Here is an 8,180-nt window from a genome sequence, read left to right on the forward strand (position 1 = left end):
GGGAGCGCAGCCGCGCTCCCAAGCGGCGCACTGTAGCAGTGCGCCACCGGGCCGGCCCAAAGGACTTGCCTCTTTCATGGATCAGTCCTATGCTGCCTGTTGACCAATAGCTGAAAACAGTCGCTTTGTCTATTTTGTATAGTTTTCTAGCTATATATGGCAGGAGGGCTAGTCCACTGCCAGCAGCACCACCATGGCCAGAAGCAAACTCTGTCGACATGTTTTAGGTGGGTCTCCTGCAAATGAACACACCTTTATTTAGTTTTTAAAACTCAATCTAAGAACCTGTGTTCTATATCCATTGTTATTGCTGATGCACTCCTTTCCCCTCCTCGTATTATATGAGTATAAAGTTCTTTATGAACTTTTTTCTTGAACTTTGACTCAAAAGTTACATTTCTATTTTCCTTAAGCTTTTAGTATACATAGCTAATAAGCCAACATTCAGAATTTTAGTTCCACCTTATTTTTAAACCGTCCTATATTAAGAATATCATCAGCAACNATTGTTATTGCTGATGCACTCCTTTCCCCTCCTCGTATTATATGAGTATAAAGTTCTTTATCAACTTTTTTCTTGAACTTTGACTCAAAAGTTACATTTCTATTTTCCTTAAGCTTTTAGTATACATAGCTAATAAGCCAACGTTCAGAATTTTAGTTCCACCTTATTTTTAAACCGTCCTATATTAAGAATATCATCAGCAACCTTACAATCACATTACTAAATATAATTGAAAGCAGTCTCATTTACAGTACTTCATACTTTTGTTCTTTTGTCCTTCAAATAAAGACAGAATCTTTAAAGCTTAGTGCTGAAAGTCATGCTACATCAATCATGAATGATGGCTATTTCTGTTGTAGAGATTCAGTCAACAGAAAGACAGGGCAATAAAACTCACTGCAAGAACCACACCAAACCTTTGATGACAGCTGATTCAAGCACAGCTAATGAGTTTTTCTCTGCATTACTGGCTGGACTAAATAGTTAGAGCAGGCTCTATTTAATCTAAGGCAGGAAGTCCCAAATTCAATGTTGTTAGAATCCCAATTAAGTCAGTCATTGTCACTACAATTCTCTTTGTCACAATCCAGAGATGTTCTGTAGCCACTGAAATCTGCTAAACTGGAAATAACTTTGAATTTTCAAACATTTAAGGTCTTAAATCTCAAAATCATTTATTAAGTCATTGCTGCTCCAAAATGTACAGATTAGAAATATACCTTCTTCCACTAAAATTTAGTTTATAATAACACATACTTAATGACAGCCTTATATTCAGACTATTTCAAGGTAACTTCAAAGATGAATTTTGGAAATCATTGGGAGAAAAAGATAAAAGACCTGTTAATGAGGAGGACATTTGCATCTTAACAGAATAAAGTGACTTTCCTTAAAGACAGATAAAGGGAAAAGAAAAAAGAAGGAGAGCCCAGTATCTTTTATGAATCACTATAAATTTCAGTTCACAAAATACTGTTATTTTTTCTTTAAGATATATGACATCAGCTAGAATAACTGTGCTCTCTGGAAGAAATTAATGTGATTCAAAAACACTGACTTTTTGCAACAGGGTTGCAATTATGAAATATTAATTCCTAAATCTGTACTTTTCACAGCTTCCTTCTATCTTATATCTATACTGTTTTAAGTGAATTTTTCTTAAGGCAAAGTGACTTTATTCCTTGAATATCTGACATTTATGGAAATAAAACATTAAAAAAATCAAAATTCTAAGAATTACTATAAATAAGACATGTACATTTGTTGACATTAAATCCATTACTTGCATTCCTAACAATATCAATAGAGTAAAAGTTAAAACTCTTTACCTCTGTAATACTTATTACAGGTTACTTTGACAATGTAATTCTGTGAAGTCATTTGTTGAATTACATTTAGAGTACTGATTAAACACAATTAGGAAATATTAACTAAAGAAGAAGTAATAACATCTGTACTGATAAAAGTATTTGGGCAGAGGAAAAAATCCAGATGTTCAATAAATATGGTATTCTACAGATGGGCTAAATAACATTTGGTAATTCACAGATACTTAGCTTTTCATTATCCATAACTGGTTAGACAAACGCTTGAGAGATTAAAAACAAAACAAAATGAAACAAAAAAACAAAGCCAAAAGCCCCCACCCACTGCTGGCTGGCAGAAAAAGCATGTATCCTTGGAGTAGGAGGAACAGAGTTCATCTCCAGCCTCTTGGGAGTAATTCACTTTCCCCCTCTTTCTTGGCTTCTTCCCCAGCAGGTTTTCCTCAACTTCTCTCTCTACTGGAGCAGCACTTGGGCCCTGAGTGAAAGGGCAGCCATTCAGCTTGCTTTGGTTTAAGGCTACTTGGATATGCCACTAGTCACTATAAAATGGATCATGTGGGTGGTCTGGCCCAGTTCACCAAATGAGCTAACTACCACAGGCTCAAAGGCAAAAAGCCTTTTGATAACAAAGTATATTCCTTTGCCTGGGGTGGACATGTTTACTGTCATCAATGATGGCTGGTTTTATTAGGAGAATCTAGATCCCAGCCAACTTTCCATCTCCTCCACCAAAGGCATAAATTAACACATACCATCAAACACCGCCATCCCCTATTCTGGGGAGTCAGAGCTGAAGCTATTTATTCAACCAACATTTACACAGGATCTACTGAATGCCTGCTGCTGAACTAGTTTCTGAAACACACAGATCAACAGGACATGGCCTTTGAGAGCTCATGCTCAGATGGGAGAGATGGACAGACTCAGAAAAAAGCCATACCATATAATATTAATAGCAAGAAATACAAAGCATGGTGGGAGTGCCAGAGAACATCTAATAGGGAGGGAAGCTAGGAAGAGTGAAATCTGAGAAGGCTTTGAGGAAGGGATGGCCCCTAATTGATTCTCAAAGGAGAATTACATCTGCAGCCTGCCCAGCAGCAACCCCCGAGCCACTGCAAGAAGCACCCCAGGCTCTCCCGAGCTGGGGCAGTGGGGGGCCAAGGGCCTTGGCCACGTCAACACCTGCAGCCAGCCCAGCGGCAACCACTGAGCTGCCACAGGAAGTGCCCTGGGCTCTCCCAACTTAGGGCAGTGGGGGGCCTAGGACCTCAGCCACACCCTCCCGACACCTGCAGCCAGCCCAGCAGTGACCATCAACCCGCTGCAGGAAGTGCCCTGGGCTCTCCTAAGCTGGGGTGGTAGAGGGACTCAGGCCTTGGTCACACCCCCCTGACATGTGCAACCAGCCCAGCGATGACCACAAAGCCACAGCAAGAAGGGACCCAGGTTTCCGAGCTGGGACAGTGGGGACAATGGCTTTTGCCACACCCCCTTGACATCTGCACCCAGCCTAGCAATGACCAAGCCACTGCTGGAAGCCTCCCAGTCTCCCCTTTGGGAATGAGGGGGGGTCCCACAGGCCTCAATCCCACCCCTCCTTCTTCCTTCTTCCATCCCATTTCCTTCCCCTTACCCCTTTCCCCCTCCCTCTCAACTGCTCTGCAACAACATCCTGGAATGTAAAAACTATTAATAAAATTACATTTTCTTTAAAAACAAAAAAAGGAGAAATAGAATTCCCCTAAAAGCAGATGCTGGAAATTTTCCTTTCTGCTATACTGGTATAGGTATCTGCTACAAAGAGCTATGTCTAACATACACTCAAGCTACACACATTCANCTTTACCTCTGTAATACTTATTACAGGTTACTTTGACAATGTAATTCTGTGAAGTCATTTGATGAATTACATTTAGAGTATGATTAAACACAATTAGGAAATGTTAACTAAAGAAGAAGTAATAACGTGTGTACTGATAAAAGTATTTGGGCAGAGGAAAAAATCCAGATGTACAATAAATATGGTATTCTACAGATGGGCTAAATAACATTTGGTAATTCACAGATACTTAGCTTTTCATTATCCATAACTGGTTAGACAAACGCTTGAGAGATTAAAAACAAAACAAAGTGAAACAAAAAAACAAAGCCAAAAGCCCCCACCCACTGCTGGCTGGCAGAAAAAGCATGTATCCTTGGAGTAGGAAGAACAGAGTTCATCTCCAGCCTCGGGAGTAATTCACTTTCACCCTCTTTCTTGGCTTCTTCCCCAGCAGGTTTTCCTCAAACAACTTCTCTCTCTACTGGAGCAGCACTTGGGCCCTGAGTGAAAGGGCAGCCATTCAGCTTGCTTTGGTTTAAGGCTACTTGGATATGCCACTAGTCACTATAAAATGGATCATGTGGGTGGTCTGGCCCAGTTCACCAAATGAGCTAACTACCACAGGCTCAAAGGCAAAAAGCCTTTTGATAACAAAGTATATTCCTTTGCCTGGGGTGGACATGTTTACTGTCATCAATGATGGCTGGTTTTATTAGGAGAATCTAGATCCCAGCCAACTTTCCATCTCCTCTACCAAAGGCATGAATTAACACATACCATCAAACACCGCCATCCCCTATTCTGGGGAGTCAGAGCTGAAGCTATTTATTCAACCAACATTTACACAGGATCTACTGAATGCCTGCTGCTGAACTAGTTTCTGAAACACACAGATCAACAGGACATGGCCTTTGAGAGCTCATGCTCAGATGGGAGAGATGGACAGACTCAGAAAAAAGCCATACCATAGAATATTAATAGCAAGAAATACAAAGCATAGTAGGAGTGCCAGAGAACATCTAATAGGGAGGAAAGCTAGGAAGACTGAAATCTGAGAAGGCTTTGAGGAAGGGATAGCCCCTAATTGATTCTCAAAGGAGAATTACATCTGCAGCCTGCCCAGCAGCAACCACCGAGCCACTGCAAGAAGCACCCCAGGCTCTCCCGAGCTGGGGCAGTGGGGGGCCAAGGGCCTTGGCCATGTCAACACCTGCAGCCAGCCCAGCAGCAACCACTGAGCTGCCACAGGAAGTGCCCTGGGCTCTCCCAACTTAGGGCAGTGGGGGGCCTAGGAACTCAGCCACACCCTCCCGACACCTGCAGCCAGCCCAGCAGTGACCATCAACCCGCTGCAGGAAGTGCCCTGGGCTCTCCTAAGCTGGGGTGGTGGAGGGACTCAGGCCTTGGTCACACCCCCCTGACATGTGCAGCCAGCCCAGCGATGACCACAAAGCCACAGCAAGAAGGGCCCCAGGTTCCCGAGCTGGGACAGTGGGGACAAGGGCTTTTGCCACACCCCCTTGACATCTGCACCCAGCCTAGCAATGACCAAGCCACTGCTGGAAGCCTCCCAGTCTCCCCTTTGGGAATGAGGGGGGTCCCACAGGCCTCAATCCCACCCCTCCTTCTTCCTTCTTCCATCCCATTTCCTTCCCCTTTCCCCTTTCCCCCTCCCTCTCAACTGCTCTGCAACAACATCCTAGAATGTAAAAACTATTAATAAAACTACATTTTCTTTAAAAACAAAAAAAGGAGAAGTAGAATTCCCCTAAAAGCAGATGCTGGAAATTTTCCTTTCTGCTATACTGGTATAGGTATCTGCTACAAAGAGCTATGTCTAACATACACTCAAGCTACACACATTCATTCTCAAGCACACATCTCACCAACAAACATCAGCATGTGTAGTGGATACTGTGGTGGGCCATCCTCTAGGACCGAAGCTCTCTTTCCCCCAGCAGCTGGGTTTCGGGAGCAGACAGCTCTTAGCTGAGAACCTCTCCAGGACTCGTCCTCAAGTTGAAGAGTGTCACTTCCCTCAAGGTCATGTGTATCCTCTGGGTTCATCCCACATGCGATGACTGGTTAATGCAGAGTTATAAAGCCCCAGATCCCTCACTGCCCAGTTAGGATGCTGAAGGCCTAAGCCAGCTTGGTAGCTCCATGCAGGATTGGTTGAGGCCTCTGTGATAACTACATCATGGTTTAACTTCTCCTTCTGCTGTCTTCATTTCCCCACCACACAAATTTCTCTCAGGGACTGCTCCCCAGGGAGCCTGACCTGTGACAGCATGTGAAGCATAAATGGCACCCTGTAAATATGCAGTGTGCAGAACAGACAGCCCACAGCCACTGTTCTTCCACTCAGTGTCCTGTGCAGGCCCAAATAGTACAGTTCTTTCTCCTTGTCCAAGTTTGGAATCAACTAGAAATGAAACAAGAGTCAAAAGATGTAGAACCAAGGTATTCACTTTATTGCACATGGGGTGCACACTTAAGAATGTGGCTTAGGGCTGGTAATCAGCTAAGCTTCAAATTCCCAATCTTTCTCATGTCTAGCCATTGAGAAACCATGATCAAGAAAACTTCCTCTGCGGGGAGGTCAAAGGAATTGGGAAAGAAGCGTTCCCTTCTAGCCTCTGTGGTTTCTTATGTTGGCGTATGTTATGCTAACTTTTATAAACCTTTATAAATGTTGGCTTCTATTTTTGAAGAGGGCACCCAAACACAGCTGCCATACTCATTTACCTTTACCAAAAGGTAGGGCATAAGGTGTGGGGTATTGTATTTTATACTTTCACTAAAGAAGCCACATTAATTCATTAATGAATTTTAATTGTGCACACTGTGATACTCGGCTACACTGAGATAGGAACATTTACCCAGAAAACCCTTGATAGACATCATTCAAAATATTAGACAGAGTATGTATTTTATACTTTATTCTCTTAGGTTCACATGTGCTGATCCAACAAACTTATGAGTCAGGTCACTTAGCATATTCAGGAATATAACTCCTATGATCCCAAGAACCGAATTAGAGAGATAAGCAGCAACGAGAGTACACCTCAGGGGAATCTAGTCACAAGTAAATGTTTTCATAGAATGTCTTCCATTATTGCCACATGCAGGTGTGATGATGATTCATTCAGACCAGTGTCTTAGTCAAACCCCTCCATTTTCACAAGAGGATATCAGCTCTGCCATCAGGTCATTTGAGGGATATATGAGGGATCTTCAGAAAGTTCATGGAAAGATTTATATATCTTTTAATTCCATTTTTCACAATCTTTCTGAAGTACCCTCGTGTATGTGTGTGTGTGTGTATCTATACTTCTATCTACAGAAATAAATGTGAAATAGATACTAATATGCCAATAATGGCAGTTTCTCTGGAGAACAAGACCTTTGTATTGTATTTTGAACAGTAAACCTATATTATTATAATTTATTACTAGTATAATAAAAATTCTAAAGCCAATGAATTTGGCTATTCTCAGTGTCAAGGCTATTAACGATAAGAATAGCTGTATTTTCGAAATGACCTAAATGAGCAAGCCTTTCTCTGTGTATTTCATGTTAAGAGAAAATTAACAAAAAAACATTTAACATTTTAAACTCCCAATCATTTAACTATCTATGAATGTTTGCCCTTCAAAACAAGACACAAAAGCAATATTTACATATGTGGACTTACAGCAAACATTATTGTTTTCAAAGAAAAACACAGAAGCTATTTTATGCTGGAGCTACTGAACTCCAGAATCATGTGGTCTTGTGTTAATAACCAAATCTTNTTTCACAAGAGGATATCAGCTCTGCCATCAGGTCATTTGAGGGATATATGAGGGATCTTCAAAAAGTTCATGGAAAGATTTATATATCTTTTAATTCCATTTTTCACAATCTTTCTCAAGTACCCTCGTGTATGTGTGTGTGTGTATCTATACTTCTATCTACAGAAATAAGTGTGAAATAGATACTAATATGCCAATAATGGCAGTTTCTCTGGAGAACAAGACCTTTGTATTGTATTTTGAACAGTAAACCTATATTATTATAATTTATTACTAGTATAATAAAAATTCTAAAGCCAATGAATTTGGCTATTCTCAGTGTCAAGGCTATTAATGATAAGAATAGCTGTATTTTCCAAATGACCTAAATGAGCAAGCCTTTCTCTGTGTATTTCATGTTAAGAGAAAATTAACAAAAAAACATTTAACATTTTAAACCCAATCATTTAACTATCTATGAATTTGTTTGCCCTTCAAAACAAGACACAAAAGCAATTTTATGCTGGAGCTACTGAACTCCAGAATCATGTGGTCTTGTGTTAATAACCAAATCTTCATGGATATGAAATTTCTTTAATATATAATTTTTTTCTACTTAGAATCCAACAAAAAGAGGGTGCAGAAAGTTTTTTTCTATAATTTGAATTTACATGCACTTCTTCAAATTGAGGAAAGTATTTTCTTTAATGTGTTATAATAAAAGAATTAATTGTATGTAAAAAAAA

General features: G+C 40.7%; 1 protein-coding gene across 1 annotated transcript in view; it reads right to left on the minus strand.

The window, feature by feature from the left end:
- Positions 1–8,180, minus strand: part of PREP (prolyl endopeptidase) — a gene marked incomplete at its 5' end in the record, with an annotated part of 116,070 nt that overhangs the window by 85,052 nt on the left and 22,838 nt on the right. The window lies entirely within an intron of this gene.

This window comes from Galeopterus variegatus, unplaced genomic scaffold, assembly GCF_000696425.1.
Source record: "Galeopterus variegatus unplaced genomic scaffold, G_variegatus-3.0.2 Scaffold5223, whole genome shotgun sequence".
NCBI lineage: Eukaryota > Metazoa > Chordata > Mammalia > Dermoptera > Cynocephalidae > Galeopterus > Galeopterus variegatus.